This window comes from Mixophyes fleayi, chromosome 1 (assembly GCF_038048845.1).
Source record: "Mixophyes fleayi isolate aMixFle1 chromosome 1, aMixFle1.hap1, whole genome shotgun sequence".
Classification (NCBI taxonomy): domain Eukaryota; kingdom Metazoa; phylum Chordata; class Amphibia; order Anura; family Limnodynastidae; genus Mixophyes; species Mixophyes fleayi.
This window is the reverse complement of record NC_134402.1, coordinates 210,813,698-210,831,629: the sequence shown is the minus strand read 5'-3', so window position 1 is coordinate 210,831,629 and position 17,932 is coordinate 210,813,698. Positions and strand designations below refer to the sequence as shown.

At 44.5% G+C, this 17,932-nt stretch overlaps 2 pseudogenes; both read left to right on the top strand.

Annotated features, from left to right (window-relative positions):
• The first annotated feature begins 16,026 nt into the window (after nt 1-16,026).
• LOC142136458 (5S ribosomal RNA) lies at nt 16,027-16,135 on the top strand (annotated as a pseudogene).
• Nucleotides 16,136-16,217: 82 nt separating this feature from the next.
• On the top strand, nt 16,218-16,336 carry LOC142136384 (5S ribosomal RNA; annotated as a pseudogene).
• Nucleotides 16,337-17,932: the final 1,596 nt, after the last annotated feature.

Below are 17,932 nucleotides of genomic sequence, written 5' to 3'. Positions count from 1 at the left end.
TTAAGCCTACCCACCAAGATGAGGTATCGGCCTTCTTTGTCTGTAAGGGAGTCAATGAGTTCATATGTCAAATGGCGGGCAAACAAAATCGCCACCCCTCGTTTTTTGGTTGAGTGATCGCAAGCATGGTATGAGACGGGGTATGCTTTGGAACGGAGTTCTGGATGAAAGTTATGTTGAAAATGAGTCTCTTGTAGAAAAATTAAATCGCCCTTATGAAGTTTTAGGGTAGCGAAAAGCTTACCCCTTTTCTGGGGGCTATTTAACCCTTTAACATTAAAGGAAAGTGCTCTAAAGCCCATGTGCAGCGAGGAGGAGGAAGATCAGGAGAAGATCCAACACAGAGTGGTCAAATAAGAGAGGGGGAGGGTTTAGAGGGGGAGTGGGAGAGGAAGGGGGGGGTGTATGGTCACTCGGCGAAATAGGCCGGGACCTGTAGTGCCGACAATGGGAAGGAAAACTATGTGCTGGGGAAGCACATAGGTCAGCAAAAGAGCCGTAGGCTCTAGGGAGGCGTGGCGAGGTCGCGAGAGGGTACATCACCGGGGAGCGAAGAGCTAGGCTCTAGGTGTGCATCCCTCTGGTTCACCTGAGATATTGTAAATATTAGCAAAAGTAGCAGAAATTCACGAGTGGAAGAACCGGGTGGGCGAGTATGGGAGGGGGGGGGGGACGTAGTCCCAAGGCAAAATAGAGGGTAGGAAATGTATTCCCGGGGATGGGGGGGTGTTGCATCGGGAAATAAGAGGGAAGGCAGTTGAGGGGAGTCTATGAGGTAAGGAGAAAGTAGTGTGAGAGTTAAGTAACATCAAAAAAATTTTTAGCAAGTTAAGTAGTAGGAAATAAACTTAAAAAAAAAATTAGCAGAGCACAACAGTTTCTTTGAACAACAAATTCACGGCTCGAGTGGGGTATCCCCGGCCGTATCTCACAGTCACCCCAAGGTGGACGTGAAGAGAGTGGTAGCTCTGGTTAACATTGGCTTAACATTGTATAACATAACCTAACATGGTATAAGTTGGGAATCCCAGGCACCCCAGGACGCGCCCCCTCATAGGGGAGGCATCCGAAGGGAGCCGGGATCCAGCAGCACAGTTATATCGAGACCAAGAACATCAGGAACAGACCAACAGGTAAATAATACACCTATGATAACCTGCAAAACATTGCGACTAGATACAGTGAGACTTTCATGTATCATAGCCACACATCATTAGCATAAGGGGGCAAATATTGCAACAACAAAAAAGAAAAAAAATGTAAATAAAAAAATTTTTTGGAAAAAAAACACAAGACAAAAACCTGGTGCTGCAAGTCAAGTCCCAGAAGGCTCGGTGGGTCGTGGAGAAGATGATGAGGTCGGTGGGATCGTGTTCCACTCGGTCCTGGGAGCTTGACACGTCGACTGTTTAGACGGCCTCTGGGGAGGGGAGAGGGTTCAGGGAGGACGGGGAGTCCTGTAGTAATGCCAAGCTTGGGAAGTAGAGCTTGTGCCTCAGGAAGGGTTCTGGCCATGAGCATAGAACCTTGGTGCCAGATTAGGAGACGAAAGGGGAAACCCCAGCGATACTTGATTTCCTTTTGGCGGAGAAGTGCAGTTATCGGTTTGAAGTCCCTTCGTTTGGCCAGAGTGAGTGGGGAGAGGTCTTGGAAGATCTGGAGGGTGGCATTATCGTAGGTAATTGAAGGAAGTCGACGTGCTTCCCGCATGACAGCCTCCTTTGCTGTGAAATAATGCATTCTAAGGATAACGTCCCTGGGTTGAGACGGGTCCTGAGCGCGAGGTCTAAGTGCACGATGGGCCCGATCCAGTAAGAGATGATCCTCCGGGATTTGGGGGGAAAGTTGTGTGAAGAGCTTTTTGAGGTAGAGTTCCAAGTGGGCAGACTCCACACTTTCGGGTATCCCCCGAATTCTCATATTGTTGCGTCTGGCTCTGTTATCCTGGTCCTCCTGGCCCTCCTGCAGCTGGAGGATATCTTGGCGGATCTGGTCCAGATCCGTATCATGTGTTTGCTGGTACGTCACCACCTCTTCGACACGGTATTCCAGATGGTCTGTTCTGTTTCCAATATTCGCGATATCTGTCTTCAGGGAGTGGAGGGCCTGCACCGAGGTTTTGACGTCTTTCACCTCTCTGAGGAGGGACAAGAAGTCCCGGCGGGTGATGGGTGAGCTATCGTCTTCGTCAGATCCTGAATCAGAGTGTTCACCAGATCTAGCCTGTTTTTTTTGCTTGGAAAGGTAGGGGAGAAGGTCTCCTCCTGCAGATTTTTTGCCTTTAGGCATTTTGGTAAGGGGGGCAGGGGAGGATAAGCAGGCGGTACAGGTGAGGGGAGCCCGGATGTTCCACAGGGTGTAGCTCAGGGTCCAGAGGGACACAATTACATAATTAGAACCAAGTCATTTTAGAGGGTTGGGTCAGGCCACAGAGCAAAAAGGTAAGCAAGTAGCCAGGCTGGTAGAAAGGACCCATACACCCGGTCAATACTGAGTGAAAAAGACCTCAGGCAGGCACAGGGTAGTGGGCCATCCAGGGGGAAGCAATACAGAAGGGGGGCATACAGTAGTTGCCAGTGCTTCTTACCCTTCAGTGGGGTCACAAAACCAGTGCAGCTGGGAATCAGGCTTCCGGGTAGGTCCTCCTTAATGCAGCCCCTCAAATAGGCAGCCGTAGGCGATGTGCAGCCCTAGGGGTCCGGCCAGGAGCCTCAGGTAGGGGGTGTCTGACCCCTGATCTGTAAAGCCAGCCAGAGGTATCGGGTCAGTGCCGCTCAGCGATGTAGCCCCGCCCACCGGAAGTGAGCGTCCCGCGAGTCCCGTCGGCACTCGAGGTCTGGAGCCCCGACCGGAAGTAGGCCTGTCCCCGGAGGGATCCACCAATCATCGGCGTGAGGGAGCCCACAGGCAGTGGAGGGGCAGCGGACAGCCGTGGAGGTCAGAGGAGAGGCTCGGGAGCAGTGCTCAGCGGGCGTCCCAGGGTCCAAAGAAGCGGGCAGCTGGAGGTGTCAGGTGAGCTGTTGCCGTTTAGACGGCGTGAATGTGCGCTCTGAGTGTCCTGCTTTCCTAGTTGCTCCTTTGAGGCAGCTTTTGGGGACCAGAAAGCCCAGTTTTAGACTTTTAGTTGAATGGGTCCACGGAGCCCTTAGCAAGAACAGCTTTCCGGAATGGCATCCTGGCCACGCCCCCCTTTGGATTGTTTTTAATGAGTATAATCCACACTTTGCTACCAGGCAGATCGTTTGATGGGTCTGTTTGTTTGTGAGTGGAACTGGGTGTATTTCATGGAAAATGTATGTTAATCGTTCGCTTAAATAAATATGCATAATTAATCTGTAAAATGTATGTTGTTTATAATTCTATCTCGACCAATATATAAAAAATGCATAGCGTACTCTTCCATAAGCACTACACCCATAGTAGAGTGCATACAACCTCCACATAGATAAAGGTTGGGAGTCTGGATTAGAACTCATGACTCAATTTTTGGAAGGTGGAGTAGCTAACCACTATCGCAAAGTTCTTTTTGAAAAAACAGGGAGAAGAGCAACAATACAGCATGTGTGCTACAGAGGAAAGGCAAATTAGGAATCTCACAGGTAGCTTACTGGTTAGCAATTCAGCCTAACAAAACTGCCGTCATGAGTTCAAATACCAAGCATGGCCATAACATCTGTGTGCAGATTGTGGACTTTATTTATTAATCTAAGAAACACCACAGAAACTTGGGCTAAGCCAGTTTTTTATTTTAACATTTTCCTGCAAAACTGATCTTCACGATCGACCACAATAACTCTTTCTTAGGGCAAGTTGCTTTTCCCCTGGCTGACAATGTTAATGTTTTCACTTTCCTAAAGGATCATGGCCCTCAGGTCACATGCACATTATTATGTGCATGCTGACATTTATTACTAGGAATAGCCTAAGAGGGCGGGGGGGGGGGGGGGGTGTTGATTTGGAGTGGACAGGCTCCTTGGAGTTAAATGACAGATTGTCACGAAACGTTCTTTTTTTTGGCATTTACGCTTATAGGTTATGTTATGTACGCAGCTTTACCAAAAAAGACTGCTGAACACAGCAGTTTAGCATGGTAGTTTGAGTTGCTTGCACTTCTGCCTTACAGCACTGAGGTCATGAATTCTATTCTCAACCATAGACTTCTCTGTGGAGTTTGTATGTTCTCTTCAATTTTTGCATGGGTTTACTCTGACGCTGTAAGTTAACATTTGACTACCACTCCAATGCCACATGATTTTTGGAAGTAGTTCATTTTGTATGGCATTTGCCATATACAGGGCCGGATTAAGGGAGTGGAGGCCCTGGGCTAAGGGGCCCTCCATTCCCCTGTGAGGCCCCCAATGTGAGCCGCCGACAGCCCCCCGTGAGGCCCCCCCAAGCACTTACCTGTCAGTACAGTCCTCCTTCCGCGGCGCGCTGTAAGCTCCTTACTGAGGAGATCTCGCGAAAGTTTCGCAAGATCTCTTCAGTTAGCAGATTACTGAGCGGCGCCGGGGCAGATGACTGCACTGACAGTGCTCAGCAGCATTGATCGGGCTGGGGGCGCCCCCGCCCCCGGACCGATCGATAATGCTGCTGAGGACTTTGAAGGGCCCCCTGGATGCCCGAGGCGCCTGGGCTATAGCCCAGTTAGACCTCGGGTTAATCCGGCCCTGGCCATATACCTTCCTTAATGAATCTGGCCCCCAGGGCACATTATGTGTATGCTATTACTATGGTTGGCCTACCTCTTCGAAGGGTGGATTGTTGTTGGAGGGCACACGTTCCTTTTTGTCAAATGCAATTATCAAATGAAAATCTTTTTGTCCTCATCTACTGCTTGTGGTTGTATGTTATTTACCCATCTTTGTATAGAAAAATATTATAAGCAACACCAGGTCAACATGGTGGCTTTAGTATCTAGCACCTCTGCCTCCCTCTGCTGGTGTCATGAGTTTGATTCCTAACCATTGCCTTATGTGTATGAAGTTAGTGTTCTTCCCATGTTGTTAGTGTGGATTTCCTTCAAAAAATCGAATCCATACTAGTGTATCTTCGTTTGCTGCTAACAAATTGACCTGAATCTGCCTGTGTTCAAGCTTTTACATTGTAAGCTCTTTTGGGACAGATTGCCTTCTCTGGACACTCAAGCCAAATTAGTGATGCTATATAAATGGTGCAATGATGATGTAGTATTAACCAAACAATCTCGCTTAAATGTTAGTATTGTTTAATTGAAATTTCCATTCTTTCTTGTCCTTATACCTACATGTTGGGCAATTACAATATATTAATAAAGACACACACAAATGAATCTGTTTTACATATTTATAAAATTTTAAAAACAATATAACTATTTACATTAAATATAACATAAAAAAAATAAACATATAGACTTTTCCATAAAGTGGTTTGGTTTTTCTATTTTTTGGTGGGATTTTTTTTTTTTTTTTTTTGACATTTCTTAAGTTTTTTGTGGGATTTTTCTATTTTAGCCATAACTTAGGACAACTATGAAGGGGGGCTGGGCCACACTGAAGAGTCATCATCGTGAGCTGTAAAAGAAAAAATAGCAACAAATAAATCCATGGCAACCTATTTTGGAAAACAGACAGGAATTAGCAGTGTCTAATGGAATGGAAAATACAGTTGGAGCAAGAGGCCTAAGGCTTTTGTGTGCCAGTTCTATATCTATACAAAAATCTGTTGTGGCCAGGGGAGGGGGGCGTGGAGAGTGTATTTTCCAAAAATATTTTGTAGTACCATCATTATGGAAACCTGTGACATTTATGTTCACTTTAAGTGAACATGTGTGAAGTCAGGAATTTCACACCAGTATAATGGACATCTAAATGTTAGAAAATTTTGTAAAGGCTTTAATGTAAATACTTACCATCTCCGAAGGCCTCCATCTTGACTTGCCGCCACCACCTATACTGACTCCACTGTTTCTGTGTGCACCTCCTCCTCCTCGTCCTCTGCTACCTCTGCCACCTCCTCCACCTGAGGTTCTCCATCTGGCTCCATCTCCGCATCCTTCACCTGAGGCTCACCATCTGCCTCCACCTCTTGCTCCTCCTCCGCTTCCTTGGCCTGGCATCGTTGCCGATGTCTACGGTCTTTTGGAATAAAAATAACATAATATAAGTGTATTGTTCAAAGATTAACCTGCTTAACAATTATATAGATGTAGTCCGATAATAACGTGATCAGACATTGTGAAACTTTTTTGGCTCACCACAGATAAAGATTACCTTCTCCAACATGATATAAACATGACAGACACACACCACTTTCGCATATCGTGTAACAATGCTTAGGAGATGTGGACTGTTTCAGTTGTACTCAGTAATGGTCAAATAGTCATTTTTGGGGGGCACATTATAATTCAAACAGCCAGATAATGAATGACTGATTAGGTAGATATAATACAGTAGGTATTTTGGTTAGACCTTATATGTGAGCTTCTAAATATATGAGCTTATAAATATGTTAAACTCTGCTAAGGACAACTATGAGTGTGAACATGGTTTTCAAAGATAGTGTTTAAATCTTTTGCCAATACTAAAAACACATCTGCTACTGTAAGCTTCAAAATGTTTTAAAGGTAAGGTCATCAAGTTACCTTAGTGGGTAGAACTTCTGCATCACAGCACTGGGGTCAAGAGTTGGAGAGTTGGAATCCAAAACCTGCTTTAATGTTCTGGAGTTTGACCCTCAATCATTTAGGAAAGTAAATGTTCAGCCAGAAAAATTAGGAGACAGGAGCAAAAGCAGGTTGCAATGGAGGGGGAGTTACCTGTCTAGTGTGGAGGAAAATTGATATGTAGGCCATGTCATGTGATTTGGGTTAATGTATTTTGAACAGTATACCAAATTAAAATGTTTATGTCAGACGCCGTTCCCGCTGATCTCCTGTCAGACAGGGAACGGACGTTTGATCTCCTGCTACGGCTGCTCCGGAGTCCTGCAGTCCTCTTGCTTCCGGTCCTCTTCTGTTGCTGTCGGGCGCATGCGCCCTTTCCTCCAACGGGACGCCACTTTCTCCACTAATCACCGCCATCCTGTGCCTGCCAATCAGCGCCTTCTGACCATTATTTAAACCTGACTCTGGTGCCATTAGGGTGCCAGAGTAACAGGTCTACTAGCTTTTGTTCCTGGTTCCCTTGCTCCAGTCTCTCCTGTGTGTTCTACAGTTCCTGCTTTCCTGTTGTGACCCCAGCTTGGTGTATCCCATTATCTGAGTGACCCATATTGTTCTGCGACCCCGGCTTGGTGACTATTTCTTCGGATTTCCCTTAGTACCGTATATTCCTGATTGGTGTGACCCGGACCGTCTGACCCTTCTACACTACACCGGCAACTGGCTAATAGGGCCGCGACCTGCGTACCCTCTGCAGCGAAGTCCAAACCTCCTTGCGGGGGTCCCTGGCGGACACCAGGGGTACGTTAGACTCCGCACCTACTAGTTCAGTAGTGCTAATACCGGTTAGTGTTTTGCTCTATTACATTCCTTTAAAAAGGCCTACGGCCTGACAGTTTTGACACGTTTTTCGGCAAATAATAGAGAACTAACTTCTTAGGACCTCTTCCCGTAGCTCCCTCAGCAACCATGGTTGACGGCGGCGGAGGTCACTCCAGCGCCGCTGTAGCTGAACAACCGTCCAGCGGCGGTTGAATCTCAGGCGAATATATCTGCGGACCTGTAAATAGGCCTGCAGCTTCCCCTCGTTGCTAATGTTCCAGCCCGAGGGCATGCTGTCAAAGCCCTCGGACACCACTCGCAGAGAGAAAATAGCTGCCCTCGTGTTTTCTCTCAAAAGACTACTCTGCCGTACTCTGCGCTCCGATTGGTTATCTGAGCACGTATGGGCACGCTCACATCTCACTCGGATCTTTCCTACACCTTTGTGTGAAATGGCTGCCTGTCCATCCAAAAACATGGCGTCCGTCATGGATGAGAGGAGTACTCTATGCTCTGCAATGTGGAAGATTAAATTGAAAGGCCAGGTGTACACTACACCTGGTCTACCAATTAAATCAGACATTTAAACCCACCTGGCCTCTTCATTCACTCCTGCTGCTTACATCAGCCACCAAGACAACACCCTGTTGTGCTTGTAAGTACATGACAACACATTATCTAGTTACCTTACTGATGTATGTCCAAGCACTATATTTCTTAAAACGTTTACGAGCCTGTAATGTGTGAATAATTAGCAATCTTAACCAGCAGGCCTAAATATACACAATTTCAGTCTCATATCCAAGCACAGTATGGTGTTGACCACAGACATGCTTAGGAAATAAAAAAAGACATAATGAATTCCCAGGGCTAATGTGTGCTAGAGCAGACACTCATGGGGATACAAAGCACATCCTAAATGGTCTAGGGTCAGTTAGGCCCTTGAGTAAACTTTTGTTCAAATATATGGCCAAAGCCATTAGGGATTAGTTATACGATTTGTAGCTTGGTTAGCCCTTTTCAAAGTCTAAATGTACAAATAGTGTGTGTGTGGGGGGGGGGGTGCTTGGCCTGGTCATAGTGTTTGGGTTAGGAATATTTGGGTTTAATGTTGAAATTTCTTTTTTGGACCACTCTTTCGCATTGTGACATGTTTGGGCACAGTTATCAAGCTACAAATCTGGCTAATGTTAAGTTACTTTCTAACACAGTCCCTCTAAGTTCCAGGAGAGCCATGGTATATTCCTTACCAAGTACCTACTTAGGCACACCAAATTATGCTTAGTGAATGCAGCTAATTTTACATGCACCTTGCTGTAAACCCCTGTGTTTGGGATGAGGTTTTACATCTCCCTATGGATTGTGCGCCAGTGGTCATTACTTACTGCTTGCTTGTCATTCTTGAGAATGGCCACTCTGCTGTGTGAGGAGAATGAAATTGTGGCCTCATAGTGCTATTATGTCGAACACTTTGAAAGTACTTGTTACATGATGAAGCAGGCATTGGTCTTACTATGTCCCAAAGTATCCTTACATAATATTTACACACACATTTACAGATTCAACTTGCAGATATTCCAATTCGGAATCTAACTTAACGCTAATGGTATTTTTTTAAAAAAAACCTGAATAAATCGCATTCTAAATGCAATTGCAAATTAATGTTATCAGACTCTAAGATTCCATATCAACATGTGAGTTTTGATCAAGACTGCTTGTCTCAAATATTTTACCATGCCAAAAATACTTTAAAACATTATGCTAGGTGTATGCATAATAAAAATCTGTGTCTTCATCATCAATTTAGTTTGTTTAGAAGTGTGTATATGTGTGTGGCCGGAATGGAACATTGCATGGGTAGGAAAAAAACAAAAAATGGTGTGAGGTATGTCTAAACTAGCTTAGCGATCTAGTCAAAACTAAAAAGGGTGGATAGTGTCATTGTTTAACTGCAGGACAAAACCGTATTGAAAGGGAATGTTGATAAGGAAACCAACAGATGCTGAACTGGTGTATGACACCAAGGCATTGGACTTGATTATGTGGACTGTATTGGTGTTCTGCATTTTTCTGTGGAGACAAATCCAAGCAAAGTGGAGATTGTGTCTGGAGTGTATTTTGCCCTTAGTGGTTTTAACCTTGGCTAACTTATGAAGTGTGGTTGGCAAGGATTCTAACATTTAAGGACCCTACTTTGACAACATTTACACTGGTTACTACATATACAAATCGAATTCAGTTCACATAACATGTTGAACTGGACCAATACAAAATCTTAACACGTGGACCATGAAAAGAGAGCATACATAGTAAACACACAAATATATCTAATCTTATGAACTTCAAAAACACTCAATAGAGAATGTGATTTAAGGGGCTAATGTAAAAAAAAAAAAAAGGAACGCTGTAATAGATGGTACATGTACCTAAATGGGCCACAATGGACTGGAGTGATTGTTGTGTATGACAAGAGGAAGAACATCAGTGTAGTAAGAACCAGATACTTCTTGGAGACAGATATCTGACACTAATGCAGGCTCAGATTTATTAGCAACAGACATTAGTAAATTTTTGCAGCACAATACATAGCAAGTAAGCCAGTGTTCTTTGCGAGAAAGGTCCTTGGATGATAAGTTAACTATCATGGCCATTTGAAGAAACACATAGGCAGGGTTGTAGCATTGGATAAATACTTCTACGTGTAAGAAGATATGCAGGGAACTAAGGAACTAAGGGAACTCTTACATGCATGTCATCTTTGCCTGTTGAAGGTAAAGGAAAAAATTAATAATCCAATATTAGCTCCCAGCTCACTTTACTGCATGTACCTAGATTCTGCCTTGGTGCACATTAAGGTGACCACTGTCACCTACCATGCAAAGTGTCTTGTAAGCAGGGCCGGTGCTAGCCTCCATGGCGCCCTAGGCATTTTTATAAAATCGGCGCCCCAGCCCCCCCCCCCCCCCCGCAGCAATCGGCGCCCTCCTCCCTCCTCCCCCCTCACCCCGTCTTTCCTTACCTCACCACCGCCGCCTCTCTGCTCCGTCTCCTCCCCTCCACTCACTGACACTAGTGGTGAGCAGTAGCCTCTTCCCCTCTCCCCCGTGCATCTGAATGCTGTGCGGCGGCCGTGACAGGTATGGTCAGCCCTCCAGGCGCCCTCCAGAGCCCGGCGCCCTAGGCAAGTGCCTAACCTTGCCTAATGGGAGCGCCGGGCCTGCTTGTAAGGCTCACAGTCCTCTGTAATAGTGGCTTGTGGGTTTAAGCTATATCTTGGATTAGAAGTGTGGTTTGTGGTGGTTTGGTGTTCAAATTACCCCAAAAACCCAACCGATAATAAAATTGTGGATTGCCTAATGCGACCTAGGCAGACACACAAATCTACATAACAATTCAATTGGCTCATTACAGCAATATTGTATGCAGCACCACATACACTTTAAAATAAGTTTACATGTTTGTTATCAAAACACTATAGATAGTTACATTCTTCAACTGGCTACGACACGCTAGACCAGGGGTTGGCAACCTTTTTCTATCGGAGTGCCGGCTAAAAAATAGTCAAGCCCAGGTGTGCCAGCTGTGTGTGTGTATATATATATATATATATATATATATATATATATATATATATATATATATATATATATATACACACATACATACAGAACTGCCTAGAGAAATTCATGGCCCCAGTACAGCAACTCCATGGGTCCTCCTTTATAGCTAAGCATCGGCACAACATTTTTTTACCGTGCAGGTGGTTGTACAATTGAAGGTGTGGCAGTGCATCATTGGGGGGAAGTCTAGCAGGTGAAAAGCACCAGGCCACCCTCTTACAGAAAAATGCATTACTCACACATGCCCCCTTGCTCAGCAGCTTTGCTCACCTATGTCCCCTCTGCCACATGCTTTAATCACACTTGCCCCCCCTCTGCCCAGCACCTTTAGTGACACATGCCCCTCTTCATCACCTTTCCTCACAAATGCCCCCTCTCCAGCACACCTTCTTCTTACCTTATTCTCCACTGCACAGCATGGGAAGATATCCAGCAGCCCGCCGAGTACCATGTGACCACTGCAGTCACATGACCTGGCATCTGAAGGTACCTGAGCTGAAGGTGATTTAGCCACTACCGATTCCCCTGCACTCAATAACAATTTTTTAAAAAAAGTACTTTTAAAATATATATATTTTTTTTTCAAAATTAGTTCTCCAGAGGGGACTCGGGCCACCAAGCAGGCCCAGGCAATTTGTAGCCGCCCCCTCCCCTCTCGGCGGCTATATATATATAATTATTTCTCATTTTATGAGGCTAATATCATATTAACAGTAAGGGACCAGCAAAAAAAAATGTTATGTCGCACAGTAGTGCCCCAGTTCACATCATACCTCATAATTGTGCCCCCAATTAATCTTATGCCACATAGTTGTGCCCCCAATTCATACTTTGCCACAGTTGCCCACAGAAACACATAGTATGCCACAGTTGCCCCCAGAAATATATAGTATTTCACAGTTGCCCCCATAAATACATAATATGCCACAGTTGCCCCCAGAAACACATAATATGCCACAGTTGCCCACAGAAACACATAATATGCCACAGTTGCCCCCAGAAACACATAGTATGCCACAGTTGCCCCCAGAAATATATAGCATTTCACAGTTGCCCCCATAAATACATAGTATGCCACAGTTGCCCCCAGAAATATATAGTATTTCACAGTTGCCCCCATAAATACATAATATGCCACAGTTGCCCCCAGAAACACATAATATGCCACAGTTGCCCCAGAAACACATATGCCACAGTTGCCCCCAGAAACACATAATATGCCACAGTTGCTCACAGAAACACATAGTATGCCACAGTTGCCCACAGAAACAGATAGTATGCCACAGTTGCCCACAGAAACACATAATATGCCACAGTTGCCCCCAGAAACACATAGTATGCCACAGTTGCCCCCAATACATTTTATGCCACAGTTGCTCCAATACATTTTATACCACAGTAATGTCCCCATTATCTTTCATGCCACAGTAATGCCACCAATGACGCTTATGGCCTCAGAATTGCCTAAAAAAAAATGAATAAAAAATTATCTCATTTTATACTTACCTGTTCCAGGCGCAGCAGTTCAGCTCTTCTCCGGCTGTCATTTTTAAAATGACAGCCGGAGAAGTGCTGAACTGTTGCGCTTGCGCAGCAGTTCAGTGTCGGGGAAGGAATGACAGCTGGAGAAGAGCTGAACTGCTGCGCTTGCGCAGCAGTTCAGCTCTTCTCCGGCTGTCATTTAGAACAGTCGGGCGGCCGGCGTGCCAGGACTCAGGGGGCGGCGTGCCCGCGTGCCGGGGGTTGCCGACCCCTGCGCTAGACACTTCCAGCAACTCCAAAGGCAAGTGCTGTGGGCCCTTTCAGCCCCTACATAGCGTGGCATGTTGTACAAATGAAAGACATTTATTGTTGTACACATGTGGCATTTTCTACAGTCTAAGGCCTACTAATTAGATGCTATACTTTAGATTTCTTGATGAACACTGTTAGCCTTGGTTTTAACTATCAATGTTAGACAATAATATTAGAAAGGTAATTGCCATTGCCTTACCAAACCATTATGGCCTTTAAGCAATGATATTATTACACACCATCTGGGTCAAATTAGGACAGTTGAAATCCAAGTCAGAAATTCCACACTTAAGGAGGTTGATGTTTGCACATTATCCACTAGTTTATGACAGCAACACATTTTGGGGGTTGGAGGACAAATGATTGTCCAAAAAATTACACGAATTGAAGGAGAATTCCTAAAGCATTTTCAAGTACACTTCGAGGTCAGCATAGATTTTATAAGCATGGCAAATGGAACCAATTTCATTAGGACAACACCACATGTATGTTTGACAAGCCATTTCTTTGTTTCTAATGTAAGTTTGATTATATTTTGCGTTTGATCATTATTCAATCATATAGCATTGGTGTATTTAACCTTACAAGGAAACAGTACTAATAAGTGTGATTTACCTCAAAAATATCTATCCAGCACATACTGCCTGAAGTTGGACCCTTGCTATGATTCCCGACGTCTGACTTCCGGATCCCCCTCCTCGTCCATCCCAGCAACCTCGTCCACCACCCCTGGAGCCCCACTTGGGATGGCAATATTGTGAAACACCACACACAGAGCTATAATGTCACATACTTTCCTCCGCCCATACATCAGTGCTCCACCAGACCGGTCAAGGCATCTAAAACGTGCCTTTAAGAGGACAAAGCCCCTTTCAATTACCGCACTGGTGGCTGTATGAGCCAAGTTATATGCAACATCACGCTTGGTGCGTGGGCTCAACATCAGAGTGAGGAGCCAAGGGCATAGGGGATAAGCGCTGTCTCCTATGTAGGATGAGAGGAAAGACATAAGAAACATACATTAATACACTTTAACACTAACAAATAACCCCCATCAAAAGCCTTACATTGTCAAATATGTCTACTACATTATATCCACAGCAAATTGACTGGTAAGTGTGGAATATTACCCAAAAGAAACCAAACATTGTAAACTAACCCCCTCTTTAAGAATTAAAGGCAAACAAATATCATGGACCATTTTCTAAAGAGACATTTCCAAACAACGTGACTTACGCACATGGCCTTGTAGAGTTTACCAACACTTTACAAACATCATGTAACCTTAAATGTTCGGACTGTTTCTGAAAGATTACTAGGCACATTTAGAAACGTGGACAAATTGATAAAAAAAATAGCTAGCTGTAACAACTATAAAGAAAAGACACATGCACTATATGACAATGTGTGACCCGAAAATCAGAGGTCAAAGATAACATTTAGGGTACAGTAACTTTTAATTTGCAAATTGTCTACAAAACATAGCAATAAATTGAGTAACTACATTAGTCTAATTACCAAGAAGCCACACTTCTCTATGGGGCCTAGCACCCCCTAGTCTCTGTTGTAATCTGCGCCACATCCACTGTAGACTCCAACTATAAACCCTATACTTACAAACAAGTCACAATTAATCTTCAACCTTGTTTTTTCGAAGTGCAGTCCGAAATTATTGAAATAGAATGAAAAAATAAAATTGCCAGAAATACTAAAGCCCTATGGAATGAGCAAAGGCAACACATCAGAGCCAACATTACCATAAAGATACCGAAATAGAAAGACAACAGAAGAGTGTGTGCCACTGGATACTTACCACACCAAAACACAAAAGTCACCTTGTGCAAATCCCAAACATTTCAAATAAACTGGTAACCCAAAAACAGTTAGGTAGGGGGAGCAGGGAATACAGAGAGGCAAGAAAATGGTGTTTAAATATTTGGGAACAACCAAAAAAAGAAAAAAAAAAAATTAGACCAGCCGCAGTGAAAGAGCAAATACACCACATCACAGACCACCTCACCATAAAGAGTCAAAACAAAACACTACAGACCAAAGAGTGGGTGCCACTCAATACTTACCACACAAACACAGGCCTAGCCTCTTCTTCAATTTATTATGATTAGGTAATTTGTTTGACAACTCTATTCTGTTACGGAGCGGGAACAGGTAGCTGTTATGACTCGCCGGGCTCTCTGTCAGAGTAACTAGATAGATAGATAGGTAGATAGATAATTAGGGATTGGTAGATAGTTTGGTAGGTATTAGATAGCCACTTGGGTGTTTAGATAGGTAGTTTGTTTAGTTCTTAGATAGATAGTTTAGGTAGATTAGATACGCAGATAGATTAGCTAGATAGATTAGATAGGTCTTACATAGGGTCAGTTAGATTTGTTCTCTGTCAAAATCTGCTGTCACGGTGGAGATAGCAGCACCTGCAAGTATTGGCACAGCTACACAAGGAGGCGCGGAGTCTAACACGCCGTCGGTATTCACCAGGGACCCACGCAAGGAAGTTTGGACTTCGCGGCGAATGACGTGCAGGTCGCAGCCCTCCCAGGTAGCTACTTGCGAGATGGTGGGCTATTCGTGGTCGTGCAGGCAGAGTCAGAATCCTGGCGGGCAGATGAAGTACCAAATCAGAAGGCAAAGAGGAGTCAGCAGGCCGAGGTCAAACCGGAGTATACAATGCAGGACAAAAGGGAGATCCAAAAGCGAGGTCAGAGGAAGCCGGGTCAGTAACAGGAGAAGTCAGGCAAATCGAAGATAGCTGTAAGCTGGAACGCTGGAGACTAGTAAACTAGTTGCTCTGGCACCATAATGCTGTCAGACCAGAGTATAAATAGGAAGTGGTCAGTCCTCATTGGTGGGCAGCGGGTCGGCGGCCATTTTTTTCTTTCTCTAGTTCATGCTTCCTAAATTGCTGGTTTTGAGATGTATAAGAGATGTAAGTCAGTATGAGCCCAATACCTACAGCATAACCACCCCGAAAAAGCCCATTTGGATCTTGGAAGCTAAGCAGTGCAGGGCCTGGTTTATACTTGCATGGGGGAATACCAGGTGCTGTAGGCCATTTTTTTCTTTCTCTTGTTCATGCTTCCTACATTGCTGGTTTTGAGATGTATAAGAGATGTAGGTCAGCAGGATCCCAATACCTATAGCCACACCACCCTGAACAAGCCTGATCTTGGAAGCTAAGCAGGGCTGGGCTAGCTTAGTACTTGGATGGGAGACCACCTGGGAATACCAGGTGCTGTAGGCCATTTTTTTTCTTTCTCTTGTTCATGCTTCCTACATTGCTGGTTTTGAGATGTATGAGAGATGTAGGCCAGTATGAAACTAATACCTACAGCCACACCCCCCTGAACAAGACCAATCAACTCTGATCTTGGAAACTAAGCAGGGCTGGGCCTGGTTTGCACTTGGATGGGAGACCACCTGGGAACATCAGGTGCTGTAGGCCTTTTTTTCTTTCTCTTTTTCATGCTTCCTACATTGCTGGTTTTGAGATGTAAAAGAGATGTAGGTCAGTATGAACCCAATACCTATAGCCACACCACCCTGAACAACCCTGATCTTGGAAGCTAAGAAGGGTAGGACCTGGTTCATACTTGAATGGGATACCACCTGGGAACACCAGGTGCTGTAGGCCTTTTTTTTTTCTTTCTCTTGTTTATGCTTCCTACATTGCTGGTTTTGAGATGTATAAGAGATGTAGGCCAGTATGGACCCAATACCTGCAGCAACTCAGACCTGAAGAAGTCCAATCTTGTCTGAACTTTTAAGCTAAGCAGGGTTGGGTCTGGTTAGTACTTGGATGGGAGACCACCTGGAAACACCAGGTGCTGTAGGCCTTTTTTTTTCTTTCTCTTGTTCATGCTTCCTACATTGCTGGTTTTGAGATGTATGTCAGTATGAACCCATTATGTACAAGCACACCACCCTGAACAAGCCCAATCTTGTCTGATTTTGGATGCTAAGCAGGGCTGGTCCTGGTTAGTACTTGGATGGGAAATCGCCTGAAAACACCAGGGTCTGTAGGCCATTTTTTCTTTCTCTTGTTCATGCTTCCTACATTGCTGGTTTTGAGATGTATGAGAGATGTAGGTCAGTATGAACCCATTACGTACAAGCACACCACCCTGAACAAGCCCAATCTCGTCTGATTTTGGATGCTAAGCAGGGCTGGGCCTGGTTAGTACTTGAGATGTATAATTCACAGACACAGACAGACAGGGAAAGACTAGGGTCAATTTTGATAGCAGCCAATTAACCTACCAGTATGTTTTTGGAGTATGGGAGGAAACCCATGCAAACACATACAAACTCCACAAAGGCCATGGTCGGGAATCGAACTCATGACCCCAGGGTTGTGAGGCAGGAGTGCTAACTACTAGGCCACTGTGCTGCCCATGATCTTTCTGTGTTTAGGATTTCAAGTCACTGTATAGTGCGCAAAATGCATGGACATGGCTACATTAAAAACACATGAATAACGAATGTATCAAAATGTATGTGCTGTAAATACATCTTTTGCCTTTTAAGCAAAATGCATAGCATACTCTTCCATAAAGGATACACACAAGAGTGTATACAACCTCCACATAGAGGAAGGGTTTAGAACTCAGGAATGATTGTATGCAAAGTGGGACAGCTACCCACTACCCCAACCTGAGACATGAAAAGACACAGACAACACCAACAATACAGCATGCGTGCTACACAGGCAACTCACAGTTAATACTACTCCTCATTATTCACACAAATTACTCACAAAATGCCAATCTCACAGGTAGCTCACTGGTTAGCACTTTGGACTCACAACACAGCAGACATGAGTTCAAATACCAAGCATACCCATAACTAATGTGTGGACTGGAATCATTATCCTAACAAGAACAAACAGAAATGTGTCACAATGGTTTCTTTTTTTATTTTGGATTTGTTATACACGCTCAACCATATTGTAAAATATGCCCTCTGATTTTTCCTGTTTTGAAAGTAAATCTTTATTTGGAGGGAAAATCCGAGAAACCTCACGGCCTACACTTCACATGCA